Here is a 15,661-nt window from a genome sequence, read left to right as displayed (position 1 = left end):
CATAGGCGTCCTTCGGGATCTGCTGCTCCTTCTTAGGGGTCCCTCAGGATGTACTTCTCCTCCTTAGGGGTCTCTCAGGATCTGCACCTCCTCCTTAGGGGTCCCTTTGGGTCCACTGCTCCTTCTTAGGGTTCCTCAAGATCTGCTGCTCCTTCTTAAGGATCCCTCTGGATCTGCTGCTCTTTCTTTGGGGTCCCTAAGGATCAGCTGCTCCTTCTTAGGCGTCCCTCAGGATCTGCTGCTCCTTCTTTGGGGTCACTCAGGATCCGCTGCTTCTTCTTAGGGGTCCCTCAGTATCCGCTGCTCCTCCTTAGGTGTCCCTCAGGATCTGATGCTCCTTCTTAGGAGTTCCTCAGGATCCACTGCTCCTTTTTCAGAGTTCCCTCAGGATCTGCTGGTACACCTTAGGGGTCCCTCAGGATCTGCGTCTCCTACTTAGGGGTCCCTCAGGATCTTCACCTCCTTAGGGGTCCCTCAGGATCCGCTGGTCCTCCTGAGGGGTCCCTCGGGATCCTCTGCTTTTCCTTAGGATCCCTCAGGATCTGCTGCTCCTTTTCAGGCAGGCTCTGCTGCTCCTCCTTAGGGGTCCCTCAGGACCCGCTGCTCCTTCTTAGGTGTCCCTCAGAATCTGCTTCCCAACCATGGCCATCATGTATGCAGGGGGTCATACCTGGGATCCTGAAGCCTAGCTAAAGCACCCATGTATGCAGCGTTCCCACCAGGTGCCTCGAAGCCCAGCCATAGCCCCCATGTATGCAGGGGGTCCATCAGGGGTCATAAAGCCCAACCATAGCCCCCATGTATGCAGGGGGACCAGCAGGCGTCCTGAGCCCACCCATGACACCCATATATGCAGGGGTCCTGAAGCCCAGCTATAGCCCCTATGTATGCAGGGGGTCCCAGCAGGGGTCCTGAAGCACCACAGAAGCAACTGACCGGTCTGTAATTCTGAAGCTCCAGCTGGACGCCAAAGTCTCTGCATCCCCGGAGGTGGATTTCCAGACTTCTCCGAGGCTACCCTGAGTCCACAGCAAAGATGAGGCCCGTGGTTATCGTGGGTGATGTGGAACCGTGACCCCTGGACACCGTGAACTTTTGCAGCAACACTATCTTCCTGGTCCTCCTCAAAGTTGTGCTTTGGGCTCCTAGTAGCCTCAGCCTTGAGCACCTCCTGCACCAAAGATTGTTGGCCTCCACTCCACGAGTGACCCATGGGCCAGTTTCAAGTGCGACCGCTCAAGGCTCCTTCGCGATCACTAGGCCGTTGGCTAGCAGGTCCCCACGAAGGTGACTTCTCTTCTGATTGGGCTTACCTGGTTGCTCCAGACGTACCCTGACTTACCCTCGCTGGGTGAGTCCCCCAGACCTTGCTGGTCTGCACTGCGGTCCTTTCTCTGAATTCCAGTGATTTGCAGTTGCCAAGGCTTGTTGGGTCCAATCTAGTCGCCGACACCGCAGCACTCGACAGACTATGTGGGACAGCTGGAATCCGACTCGTGGACTTCATCGACACCTCCTGGACCTCGTGGCTGAAGAGTCAAGACTCCCATCAACTCACCTGAAGCACCCGACATCTGTGGGCATTGGTCCATCCTGCCCTCGGTCACTGGCTAGAGACCCAGACTCTGTCCCCTCTGCTTTCAGGTTCCGTACATCCTGGATCCAGGCTTGGATCTCTTCGGACACTTCTCCTCTTCCCGGCAGCAGCAGTTTTTTGCAGGCTTCCATTGAAATCGATGACGCGTCCCGACACCAAAAGACACCTATGCACCCGGCTTCCCTGGGTGAGGTAACTCGAGTACTCCGGTACTGTTGTGGGTGCTAGCCCTAGAACTTCTTTAGTCCAAAAGGGTTTGGTCCAGACTCGATTAGAAGTGTCCCTAATCTTTTCCCACTGCATACAGCTCCCGTGGGTCCCCTGTGTCACTACCTTGGGTGGTCCCTTGGGGTCCCAGTGATTCTAGAGGCAATAGGCCTAGTGCCTGTTCCAGTCGTGGTTCTTATATCACTTTTTTGGTATATAGTTTGGTACGCCCCTAGGGCCCATACGTGTATTTGTGCTTTTACTGATGCTTGATCACTTGTAACTAAAGTACTTTGAACTCCAGTCTCATAAAGAGACTAGAGGGGTCTGTGTTAACCTAAATACATATATTTTAAATATATACCTGGTGTGGTTGTCCTTTCATTTGGTTATTCAAGTGATTATAGTCTGGTAAAACAAGCTGCTTTACATTCCTTCAAGACTTAGCCTGAAGGCTGCTCTCCATAGCTACCACTAGGATAGCTTTCATATAAGGGTGTCTTTAACCATTCACCATAAGGGGTTGTTTGGACTGATACAAGGTGCCCACTAGAACTAGCGGACAGCATATATCAGGCCACCTTCTCACAGGGGGTCCCAGCAGGGGTCCGGAAGCCTAGCCATAGCCCCATTGTATACAGGGGGTTCCTTGCAGCGTCCCAGCATTGGTCCATCTATAGACCCCATGTATGCAGGGGGTCCCAGCAGGGGTCTTAAAGCCCATGCATGGCCCCTTGTAGCAGGGATCCAGCAGGGGTCCCGAAGCCCGGCTATAGTCCCATGCATGCAGGGGTGCCAGCAGGGGTCCAGAAGCCCGGTTATGGCCTCCTTGTATGCAGGGAACCCAGCAGAGGTCCTGAAGCCCAGCCATCGCCCCCATGTATGCAGGGTGTCCCAGCAGGGGTCTTGAAGCCAAGCTATAGCCCACATGTATGCAGGGGGTCCCTGCGGGGGTCCTGGAGCCCAGCAATACCCACATGTATGCAGAGGGGTCTCAGCAGGGTCCGGAAGCCCATCCATTGCCCTATGTATTCAGGGGTCCAAGCAGGGGCCCTGAAGCCCAGCCATAGCACCCATGTATGCATCGGGCCCAGCAGGGGACCTGAAGCTCATCTATAGCCCCCATGATTGCAGAGGGTCCAGCAGGGGTCCTGGAGCCCAGCTTTAGCCCCATGTATGTAGGTGGTCGCAGCAGCGGTCCTGAAGCGCAGCCATGGCCCCTATGTATGTGGGGTCTAGCAGGTGTCCTGTAGCCCAGACATAGTCCCCATGTATGCAGGGGTCCCAGCAGGGGTCCTGGAGCCCAGCTATAGCCCCCATGTATGTAGGGGTCCCAGCAGGGGTCCTGGAGCCCAGCTATAGCCCCCATGTATGCAGGAAGTTCAAGCAGAGGTCCTGAAGCCCAGCCATAACCCTCATATATGCACAAGGCCCAGCAGGGGTCCTTAAGCCCAGCTATAGTCTCCATGTATGCAGGGGGTCCCACCAGGGTTCCTTAAGCCCAGCTATAGCCCCCATGCATACAGGGGGTTCCGAGCAGGGGGCCAGCATGGGTCCATCTATAGCCCCCATGTATGCAGGGGTTCCATCAGGGGCCTCAAAGCCTGTCTATAGCCCCCTTGTATGCAGGTGTCCCAGCAGGGGTCGTAAAGCCCAGCTATGGCCCCATGTATGCAGGGTGTCCCAGCAGGGGTGCTGAAGCCTGGCTATAGCCACATGTATGCAGGGGTGCCTGCAGGGGTCCTGAAGCCCGGCTATTGCCTCATGTATGCAGGTGATCCCAGCAGCGGTCAAGAAGCCTGGTTATGGCCTCCATGTATGCAGGGTGTCCCAGCAGGGGCCTCAAAGCCCAGTTATAGCCCCCATGTATGTAGGGGTCCCAGCAGGGGTCCTGAAGCCAGCTATAGCCCCCATGTATGTGGGGGGGGTCCAAGCAGGGGTTCAGGAGCCCAGCAATACCCATATGTATGCAGTGGGGTCTCAGCAGGGTCTGAAAGCCCATCCATTGCCCCATGTATGCAGGGATCCAAGCCAGGGCCCTCAAGTCCAGCCATAGCACCCATGTATGCAGGGGGCCCAGCAGGGGTCCTGAAGCTCAGCTAAATCCCCCATGTATGCAGGGGGTCCCTGTAGGGTCAGGAAGCCCATCCATGGCCCCCATGTATGCAGGGGTCCCACCAGGGGCCTTGAAGCCCATCTATCACCCCCATGTATGCACCGTGTACCACCAGGGGCCTTGAAGCCCATCTATAGCCTCCATGTATGCAGGTGTCCCAGCAGGGTTCCTGAAACACAGTTATAGCTCATTGTATGCAGGGGGTCCTAGCAGGGGCCCTGATGCCCAACCATAGCCCCCATGTATGCAGGGTTCTGGAAGGGGTCCTGAACCCCAGCTCTATCCCCATGTATGCAGGGGGGCCTGCAGGGGACCTGAAGCTCATCTATAGCCCCCATGTATGCAAGGGGTCCCAGCAGGGGTCCTGAAGCCCAGCCATGGACCCATGTATGCAGGGGGGAGCAGTAGGGGCCTCAAACCCCATCTATAACCCCCGTGTATGCAGGGGTCGCAGCAGGGGTCCTGAAGCACAGCCATGGCCCCTATGTATGCAGGGGACCCAGCAGGGGTCCTGGAGCCCATCTATACCCCCATGTATGCAGGGGTCCCAAAAGGGGTCTCGAAGCATGGCTATAGCCCCATGTATGCAGGGTGTCCCAGCAGGGGTCGAGATACCTGGTTATGGCCTCTATGTATGAAGGGGACCCAGCAGGGGTCCTGGAGCCCATTTATAGCTCCCATGTATGCAGGGGGTCCCAGCAGGGGCCTCGTAGCACAGCTATAACCCCCATGTATGCAGAGGGGCCCAGCAGGGATCCTGAAGCCCAGCCATAGCCCCCATGTATGGAGGGGGTCCAGCAGGGGTCCTGAAGCCCAGCTAAAGCCCCCATGTATGCAGGGGGTCCCAGCAGGGGTCGTGAATTCCAGCTAAAGCCCCCATGTATGCAGGGGGTCCCAGCAGGGGTCGTGAATTCCGGGTTTGGCCCCCAGATCTGCAGTCCAGACCTCCATTTACAGTCACTCTTTGCCCCTCAAGTGCTGGTTTCATGCAGAATGTAGCATCTTCTTCTCAAGACGTGCTGCTTCTAGACACGGGGCATGTCACAGAGGGTATGTCACAGAGGGCATGTCACATAAGGCATGTCACAGAGGGTGAGTCACAGTGGGCATGTCACAGAGGGCATTTCATAGAGGGTGAGTGACAGAGGGCATTTCACAGAGGGTATGTCGCAGAGGGCATGTCACATAGAGCATGCCACAGTGTAACGCCCTGAACGTCTCAGGATCGTTTAACAGACACGATAATGAGGACGCAACCACTTGTGAAGGGTTAGTTATTTTAATGAAGGCAAAAATAATACAACGAATAAACAAAAGTTATAGTCACCGGAATCCTCCAGGCTAAGTACGTTACCAGCCCACCGCATGGATGGTCCTAACCGTCCTCTGCATATACGCCGATCCCGGCGTATGCCAACAGAGGGCAGAAATGAAATGGCCGACAATGCCAATCGGTAGGCTGTGAGGGGCACGAAGAGTGTTGGGGAGAATCGAGGAGTCAGGGAAACACCCAGCCGGGGTCTCTACCTGAAGGGAGCAGCCGCTCAACCTCTTCCTCAGACTGCACCGGGACGCGGAGTCACCTCCTGGTGATGCGTCACCGATACCCCAATCAAAAGCAAGAAGACTGAACCGAGAGCAGCCGCTCGATCGATCCTGTGGACTTCCGAGTCTGTAACGCGGCAAACACCTCCTGGTGTGCGTTACAGCTGGCAGTCCCTGTATCTCTGGTCGGGCTGGGAGTTACGACTCCAACCAGCAAAAGCGCCACTGCGCTTTGACTCAGCCGAGTCAAAAAGCGAAGCTCAATGGTTGACCGGTAGAGCTTCCGGGTCCTTCACAGGTGACGATGGGGCAAGACACGGCCCAGGGAGTAATGACTCGACCTACCTCCGTTCTTGCCTTACTGGAGCACCACTCCGGAACACTGCTCTTCACGAAGCAGGTACGTCGGTGTAAACACAATATCCGACAGCGTTGTACCTCCCGGTTCCTCCCTTTATAGGGCGTGTTTTCCTTGAGTTATGTAACAGCTCTCCTGTTTACATAAGGGCGTGTTTTCCTTGAGTTATGTAACAGCTCTCCTGTTTACATAACCTCTCAACCGCTAAGCATCCTGGGAGATGTAGTCCGTTTTCGCTGGTTACCGTTTTCCTCCCCTCGCATGACAGGAATTCTTGACACACAGAAGGCATGCCACAGAGGGCATATCACAGAGGGCATGTCACAGAGGGTATGTCACAGTGTCACAGAGGGCATGTCACCGAGGGTAAGTCACAGAGGGCATGTCACAGAGGGCATGTCACAGAGGGCATGTCACAGAGCGTATGTCACATAGGGCATGTCACAGAGGGTATGTCAAAGAGGGCATGTCACAGAGGGTATGCCACAGAGGGCATGTCACAGAGGGTCACAGAGGGTATGTCACAGAGGGCATATCACAGAGGGCATGTCACAGAAGGCATGTAACAGAGGGCATGTCACAGAGGGTATGTCACAGTGTCACAGAGGGCATGTTACAGAGGGTATGTCACAGAGGGCATATCACAGAGGGTATGTCACAGAGGGCATGTCACAGAAGGCATGTCACAGAGGGCATGTCACAGAGGGTATGTCACAGTGTCACAGAGGGCATGTCATGGAGGGTATGTCACAGAGGGCATGTCACAGAGGGTATGTCACAGAGGGCATGCCACAGAGGGCATGTCACAGAGGGCATGTCACAGAGCGTATGTTACAGAGGGCATGTCACAGAGGGTATGTCAAAGAGGGCATGTCACAGAGGGTATGCCACAGAGGGTATGTCACAGAGGGTCACAGAGGGCATGCCACAGAGGGCATGTCACAGAGGGCATGTCACAGAGCGTATGTCACAGAGGGCATGTCACAGAGGGTATGTCAAAGAGGGCATGTCACAGAGGGTATGCCACAGAGGGCATGTCACAGAGGATCACAGAGGGTATGTCACTGAGGGCATGTCACAGAGGATATGTCACAGAAGATATGCCACAGAGGGCATGTCACAGAGGGTATGTCGCAGAGGGCATGTCACAGAGAGCAAGTCACAGAGGGCATGGCAAAGAAGGCATGCCACAGAGAGCATGCCACAGAGGGCATGCCACAGAGGGCATGTCACAGAGGGCATGTCACAGAGGGTATGTGTTGGACAGGCCACACGAAGGGGTTGCTCCCTCCCCGCATGACAGGGCCCAAGCCCCGGCCCGCCAGGTGCTATCCACAAGAATCACCCGCACACCATCTCCCAACGGAACTCCTGCCCCCGGACCTCCATGTATCCCGGGACCGAACCACCACCGGCTCCCCCGGCCGGATCAAGCCGCCATCTTGGGCCCTGCGCCACGAGGCCGCGTGGCCTCCACCCGACCCTAACCCTGGGCCTGGCCGGCCCCGACATCCCGGCACCACCATCCACCCAGGAGGTGAGCGGACCACTTGGCAGGTCAATGGGAGAACGAAGTGTCAAGGGCTCTCCCCCGCCAGGTGCCGATCGCCTCCAGCTCCCCCAAGCACTGGCTCCACCCCCTGATGGGTGTCTGGACACCTTCATCCCGGACCCTCCGACCTCCAAGTGCGAGGGCCCGGACATCAAAGGGCGCCAGACCTATAACTAGGGCAGCTCCGGAGCAGGAAGGCAGTTGTATCCTGGAGTCGAGAGACACCGAGAGAACTCAGCCTTGACGGACTACTGGCGCTGCCGTAGCCCTGCCTTGTGTACCATCGTCCTGCCTGCTGGCGCTGCCGCGGCCTTCTGCAACATCCATCCTCGTCGGGACCTGCTGGCGCTGCCGCGGACCGTTGTAACGACTATCTTCACTGGGACCTGCTGGCGCTGCCGCGGACCGTTGTAACGACCATCTTCACCGGGACCTGCTGGCGCTGCCACGGACCGTGTATCGACCATCTTCACCGGGACCTGCTGGCGCTGCCGCGGCCCGTCCATGCTAGAACACCGAGCTCGAGGATTGTGAGCTATCCACCATACCATCTCAACTACCAGACTGGTAACCAGACTGTCCCGCTAACCCCTTTCCCCATCTTGAGAGACTCGAATCGAGGGGACCCCTGAGTCCAGACCTCCTTGTACCATTTCATCGTACCTTAAGAATTTGCCTATAAAGAACGCTAAATCTTCTCTCTGTGTGGTGTCTGTCTGTGGGGGGTAAGTTATTTATCTGTACGATCGCTGGAGACGGCTCTCCCCGGAGACCTCTCCCCTTGTCCTCGGCCGACCCTCCCGGTCCGTCTAACATTGGTGGCCAGCGGCACGATCCGAATCAACGCGTAATCGTACAGAGAGTAGCTCACCCCACGACAAACCACGATGTCAGCCAAAGATAGCGGTTCCACTGAGAAATTCCAAATGGATACATTGGAAGAATATAGCCACCGCGAACTTAAACAATTCTGCATGGAACTAGGCATTGCTACCACCGGCCTGAGTACCAAAGACGATTTAAAGCGCGCCCTTGAGTCGTGGGCAGAAACCGGGGTCACCGGATCCTCCGACCAAAACGGTGTCGCACCAGAGGGGAACGCCACGACTCCCGAGGAGCGAGGAACGGGCCTCTCGCAGGAAGAGATCCAAGAAAGAGAAAGAACCAGATTACATGAGTTGGAAATGGCACGACTCAAGATGGATGGTGAACTAAAGTTAGCCGAGCAAAAACTAAATCTAGAACATCTGCGGCTCCGAGAAGAACGGGAAGAAAAACAGAGACAGAGAGAGCTCGAGGAAAAAAGAATAACATTCGAACACGAACGAAAACTGGTGGAAATAGAACTTCGAAAACAGAATAAAGAACCGGGGGTGCCTGAGCGACCGCACACCCCGGGAGCGACCGAGAAAAAAGTCCACATCCCCAAGGATGTTGTCCGAGAGTATGTCCGAGAGGACGACATACAACAGTGGTTCAAAGCCTACGAGATCGCCATGACCTCCCACCGGATCGACCGGAGTGATTGGGGAGCCGGCCTATGGGGGAGGTTCGTCAACGAAGGCCGCGATGCCCTATTGCAGCTCCCAGATCACCAGATGTCATCCTACGACCACATGAAGGCTGCCCTCCACACCCGCTACGGGCTCACACCCGAGATGTACCGCCAGAGGTTCAGAGACTGCACCCGGATCCCGGGTACGACTTGGGTGGAATACGTCAACTATTTCAGCCGAGCCTTCGAGGGTTGGATCAAGGGGAGCCATGTAACGACCTACGAGCAACTCTTTAATCTTATGGTATGGGAGCACCTGTCGAACAACTGCTTCGTCGAGCTCAGGCAGCACCTCCTCGACAGTAAATTGACTGACCCACGGCAACTCGCCGCCGAAGCTGACCGATGGGAAAGCACCCGAGTGGGCCGGAGAGGACCCCACGAGCAAAACCGAAACAACCAAAGCCAGCACCGTCCCCGAGGAGGAGGAGGCCAGGGGCGAGGGAGAGACACCATCCCGGCCACACCCGTGGCCAGCACCCCGCCCCCGACCGGCCGGGGCAACCCCCCGATGCGCCCGGGGTTCCGAGCCAACGTCACGTGCCACCGATGCCAGCGAGTCGGCCACTACTCCAATGACCCGAGCTGCCCGCAGAACCAAACACCAAAGCCCCGCCAGGTAGCTGCCGCCGCCCTGGGGGAAGAACGACTATCCGAGGAACAGGAAGAATATGAGCCGGCCCAGCAAGAGTGGGAACCGGCCGCCATGGTTCTAGCGTGCCTAGGGGGAAAAGACATGGTCCCGCGGGCTCCCCTACCCGCCAACACCTGGAAAAATGGCCAGTGGGGGACCATTAATGGGCGTCGGGCCGAGGCCTTACGTGACACAGGCGCCAGTGTGACGGCCGTCCGCTGTCACCTGGTGAAGCCCGAGCAGATCCTGCCGAACATTCTCTGCCCCGTCCGCTCAGCCGACAATTCCGAAAGTCTGTGTCAAATGGCCTGCGTCCCCTTCGAATGGGGAGGGGTCTCCGGCCTGTTGAAGGTGACGGTCCGGGATGATGCCCCCGTGGACTGCCTCCTGGGGAATGACCTTGAGAGTTCCCCGTGGGCCGCCGTCGAAAGAAGAGAGCACCTGGGGATGCTGGGCCTCCCGGACTGGGCCTGCGTAACCACCCGGTCCATGGCCGCCCGTGCCGTCACCCGACCAGAAGAACCCGAATGGCCAGCACCTCCGCCCCCGGTCGCCCCAGTAGAGGACAGCGACGAGACCGACCCCCCAGAACCAATGGCCGAAGGGGTCGCTCAACCCAAGGACCTTCCCGGCCTGGCTCAGTGGCGTCAAGAAGGGGGGCCCACCCAGGAACAGTTCCGCCAGGAGCAAAAGACCTGCCCCTCCCTCGAGGGACTCCGCCAGCAAGCCCGCGCCCAGAGCGCAGGGGACTCCACCGGAACTCATTGGGTCTATTGGGATAACGACCTGCTATACAGTGAACAAAGAATCGCGGAGTTAGGGGCCAGTCGAGTGCTGGTGGTACCCCTCCGTTTCAGAGACTTCCTACTAACTCTGGCCCACGATGTCCCCCTGGCTGGACACCTGGGCCAGGACAAAACCTACAGTCGCCTAGTGACCCACTTTTTTTGGCCGAAGATGCGGAACGACGTCCTGAACCACTGCCGGTCTTGCCCCACGTGCCAGGCCAGTGGGAAGAGCGGCCGTAAGCTAAAAGCCCCTCTGCAACCCTTCCCAGTGGTCACCACCCCGTTCGAGAGGGTAGGAATAGACATTGTGGGGCCCCTTGACCCCCGCACGGCACAAGGACATAGGTTCATCCTGGTACTGGTGGACCACGCCACCCGCTACCCCGAGGCTGTGCCCCTGCGAACTGTAACAGCTCCGGTGGTTGGCCGGGCCCTAATGGGGATCTTCTCCCGAGTGGGCTTCCCCCGAGAAGTCGTCAGCGACCGAGGCACGAACTTTATCTCCAAATATATGAAGTCCCTCTGGCAACAGTGCGGGGTCACCTACCGATTCACGACCCCCTATCACCCCCAAGGGAACGGACTAGTGGAGCGGTTCAACCGCACCCTCAAGGGGATGATTGGGGGATTGGAAGAGCCCCTCCGTCGCCAGTGGGATGTACTACTCCCGTGCCTCCTCTTTGCCTATCGAGAAGTTCCCCAGAAGTCCCTCGGCTTTAGCCCTTTTGAACTCCTGTACGGGCACCCTGTGCGAGGGCCCCTCAGCCTAGTCAAAGAAGGTTGGGAGATGGCCCCCCTAAAGACCCCTCCAGACGTCTTCAAGTACCTCCTGGCCCTACGCAATCAGACCCGGCGTTTCAGGGAGATGGCAAAAGCGAACCTCGAGGCCAGTCAGGAGGACATGAAAAAATGGTACGATCAAAATGCCTCCTCCGTCGAGTTCGAACCTGGTCAACAAGTGTGGGTGATGTCCCCCACCGAACCATGTGCCTTGCAAGATAAGTGGACGGGGCCCTTCAAAGTGGTCGAGCGCAAGAGCCCCGTCACTTACCTCATCGACATGGAGACCCCCCGGAATCCCCTTCGGGTCCTCCACACCAACAGACTCAAACCACACTTTGTGCGCTCAGAACTCAGCCTCCTGATGGCTACGGACAGTGGGGCAGAGGAAGACTCCGAGCCCCTCCCTGATCTCCTGAAGACTCAGGAGAACGACGGATTCGTGGACGGGGTCCGGCTCTCCGACGCCCTCACCCCAGAGCAACGCCAGGGCTGCCGGGACCTCCTGCTGCGGTTCGCTACACTGTTCTCCCTCACCCCTTGGTGCTTGCACGACGTGGACACCGGGAACAGTCCCCCTATCCGACACCGGGCCCACCGCGTGCCAGATCGGGTACGGGCCTGCATCCAAGAGGAAGGGGCCAAGATGCTCACGCTCGGGGTCATCGAGCCCTCTGACAGCCCCTGGGCCAGCCCGGTTGTACTGGTCCCCAAAGCCGCTGCCCCAGGCACCACTCCTGAACTGCGATTCTGCGTCGATTATCGGGGCTTGAACGCTGTCACCCGGACCGACGCTCATCCCATCCCCCGAGCGGATGAATTGATCGACCGCCTGGGGGCCGCCCGCTACCTCAGCATCTTCGACCTAACAGCGGGCTACTGGCAGATCGGTCTCACACCCCGGGCTCAGGAACGGTCCGCCTTCTCTACTCCCTATGGCCACTACCACTTCAAGGTCATGCCCTTCGGCATGAAGATTGCCCCCGCTACTTTTCAACGTCTAGTGAACCAGGTCTTGGCGGGGCTCGAAGGGTTCAGCGCCGCCTACCTGGACGATATCGCTGTGTACAGCCGCCACTGGTCCGACCACCTCCTCCACCTCCAAGAGGTCCTGCAGGCCCTCCAGCGGGCCGGCCTCACGATTAAGGCCGGCAAGTGCCAAATTGGTCAAGGGTCCGTGACCTACCTCGGACACCAGGTGGGAAGCGGTCTAGTGGCCCCGCTGCAACTTAAAATTGCTGCCATCCAGTCCTGGCAGCCCCCCGTCACCCAGACCGAGGTCCGAGCCTTCTTGGGGCTCACCGGCTACTACCGGCGGTTCGTGAGGGACTACGGAAGCATTGTGGGGCCCCTCACGGGTCTCACGTCCAAAAACCACCCGAAGCGGATTAACTGGACCCCCGACTGTCAAGCGGCCTTCGAAAAGCTGAAGGCCGCCCTGTGCACCGCTCCTGTGCTACAGGCCCCCGATTACAGTCGGGAATTCCTTGTACAGACAGACGCCTCCGACCACGGCATCGGAGCGGTTCTTTCCCAGCTGAACCCCGAGGGTCATGACCAGCCGGTGGCCTTCATCAGCAGACGCCTCCTGGCCCGAGAACAGCGCTGGAGCACAATCGAGAGTGAGGCCTTCGCAGTAGTGTGGGCCCTCAAAAAGCTCCGGCCCTATCTCTTCGGTACCCACTTCCGGGTACAAACCGACCATCGACCCCTGCAGTGGCTGATGCAGATGCGGGGGGAGAACCCAAAACTATTACGCTGGTCCATCTCCCTGCAGGGAATGGACTTCACCGTGGAACATCGACCAGGCTAAGACCACGCCAACGCAGATGGCCTGTCACGCTTTTTCCGCCTCGACGAGGAGAGTCCCCAAGAGGATGGGTGACTCTCCCCGCCTTCAGCTGGGGGGGACGCATGTTGGACAGGCCACACGAAGGGCTTGCTCCCTCCCCGCATGACAGGGCCCAAGCCCCGGCCCGCCAGGTGCTATCCACAAGAATCACCCGCACACCGTCTCCCAACGGAACTCCTGCCCCCGGACCTCCATGTATCCCGGGACCGAACCACCACCGGCTTCCCCGGCCGGATCAAGCCGCCATCTTGGGCCCTGCGCCACGAGGCCGCGTGGCCTCCACCCGACCCTAACCCTGGGCCTGGCCGGCCCCGACATCCCGGCACCACCATCCACCCAGGAGGTGAGCGGACCACTTGGCAGGTCAATGGGAGAACGAAGCGTCAAGGGCTCTCCCCCGCCAGGTGCCGATTGCCTCCAGCTCCCCCAAGCACTGGCTCCACCCCCTGCTGGGTGTCTGGACACCTTCATCCCGGACCCTCCGACCTCCAAGTGCGAGGGCCCGGACATCAAAGGGCGCCAGACCTATAACTAGGGCAGCTCCGGAGCAGGAAGGCAGTTGTATCCTGGAGTCGAGAGACACCGAGAGAACTCAGCCTTGACGGACTACTGGCGCTGCCGTAGCCCTGCCTTGTGTACCATCGTCCTGCCTGCTGGCGCTGCCGCGGCCTTCTGCAACATCCATCCTCGTCGGGACCTGCTGGCGCTGCCGCGGACCGTTGTAACGACCATCTTCACTGGGACCTGCTGGCGCTGCCGCGGACCGTTGTAACGACCATCTTCACCGGGACCTGCTGGCGCTGCCGCGGACCGTGTATCGACCATCTTCACCGGGACCTGCTGGCGCTGCCGCGGCCCGTCCAAGCTAGAACACCGAGCTCGAGGATTGTGATCTATCCACCATACCATCTCAACTACCAGACTGGTAACCAGACTGTCCCGCTACCCCCTTTCCCCATCTTGAGAGACTCGAATCGAGGGGACCCCTGAGTCCAGACCTCCTTGTACCATTTCATCGTACCTTAAGAATTTGCCTATAAAGAACGCTAAATCTTCTCTCTGTGTGGTGTCTGTCTGTGGGGGGGAAGTTATTTATCTGTACGATCGCTGGAGACGGCTCTCCCCGGAGACCTCTCCCCTTGTCCTCGGCCGACCCTCCCGGTCCGTCTAACAGTATGTCACAGAGGGCATGTCACAGAGGGCATGTAGTTGCTGCACTGCTTAGCGAAGCGAAGCCTCTACGCGGACGCATCGTTGTTGACAGGGGACATGGAAGAAAAGTAGTAAAAGGGAAAGGAGGAAGAAGAAAAAAGAGATGAAGCCATAACACGGAGTGAAGGGAAATAAAGGTTAGGAGGAGAAAGGTGAAAGAGGAGAGAAAGGTGGGAGGAGGAAGACAAGAGAGAAAGGAGGAGAATGAAGAGACAGTATAAGAGAGAGGAAGATAACAAGCAAGAGAGGGAAACGGAAAACCGAGTGAAAAGGGGAAGCAGAAAGAGAAGAGCAGAAGTAAGGGAGAAATTGAAAGAAAGTGGCATCCATGAATAAAGAGAGTGAAGCATAATGAGAATTAACAAGCATTTGCAATGCAATAGGTCTCGCATTTGCGAGCGTTTATGCTAATGGCTTTGTAAATGACAATGCTTTTTATTTATGAGCCCCCCCCCCCCGATCCTAACAACAATGCCAATAGGCACATCCGTTGTTATGTGAACCCCTCTGGATGGCCTGAATTGTTACTATACATAAACAACATTTTAGCTTATGTAATCCAACCGTTAAGGTTTTATGCAGTGGGCATCCTGCACTCATGCCTTTCAGGGTCTCTTACATGTCATGATGAAGCAAATGGAGGCAAAGTGAGATCAAACAACTGTCTTGGATCACACAATTTGGTTAAGAGCGAAGACAGGATTGATTCCAGGTTTTCAGGTTTCTCACTGTGCAATTGTATTTTATTCCAGTTGAATAATCAAGTTACTTCCTTTGTACTCTTGACTCAGCCAGGGTCCTGATAGCAAGCAGAGAAGGCTTGCCCCTCGGAGTGGTAAAGGGAAAGTGACTCAGACGCAGGATAACACAGGACTGCCAAATGTATGATTCTTATAGACGAATGAAACCCTTAAATTCTTCCACTGCCCACACAAAATACATACTTCGCTTCCTCTACACCCACTTCACACCTCCATGCCCTACCCCATCCCTGTGGCCCTCGATCACACCGTAAACCGAACTTTTTGGCCCTCTCGTGAAACGTTTGCGTGTACCTTTGCTCCAGGTGCATGGAGCTGAGTAAAACTTGAAATCATCATTGGAAACTTTGCCATCATAAAAACACCTCTTTTCACAGCATCCTTTATTCATAGCATCCTTTATTCATAGCATCCTTTTTTCATAGCATTCTTTTTTCATAGCATCCTTTTTTTCATAGCATCCTTTTTTCATAGCATCCTTTTTTCAAAGCATCCTTTTTTCATAGCTTCCCTTTTTGAAAGCATCCTTTTTTTATAGCATCCTTTTTTCAAAGCATCCTTTTTTCATAGCTTCCCTTTTTGAAAGCATCCTTTTTTCATAGCATCCTTTATTCATAGCATCCTTTTTTCATAGCATTATTTTTTCATAGAATCTTTTTTTTCATAGCATCCTTTTCTGAAATCATCCTTTTTTCATAGCATCC

At 56.7% G+C, this 15,661-nt stretch overlaps 1 protein-coding gene across 2 annotated transcripts in view; it reads right to left on the bottom strand.

The window, feature by feature from the left end:
* The window catches only part of LOC146829918 (4-galactosyl-N-acetylglucosaminide 3-alpha-L-fucosyltransferase FUT6-like), a 214,921-nt gene that overhangs the window by 132,154 nt on the left and 67,106 nt on the right, over window positions 1-15,661 (bottom strand). The window lies entirely within an intron of this gene.

This window comes from Triturus cristatus, chromosome 5_1 (genome assembly GCF_964204655.1).
Source record: "Triturus cristatus chromosome 5_1, aTriCri1.1, whole genome shotgun sequence".
NCBI classification, from domain to species: Eukaryota; Metazoa; Chordata; class Amphibia; order Caudata; family Salamandridae; genus Triturus; species Triturus cristatus.
Note: the sequence above shows the minus strand (reverse complement) of the source record. Positions and strands in the feature narration are given on the sequence as shown.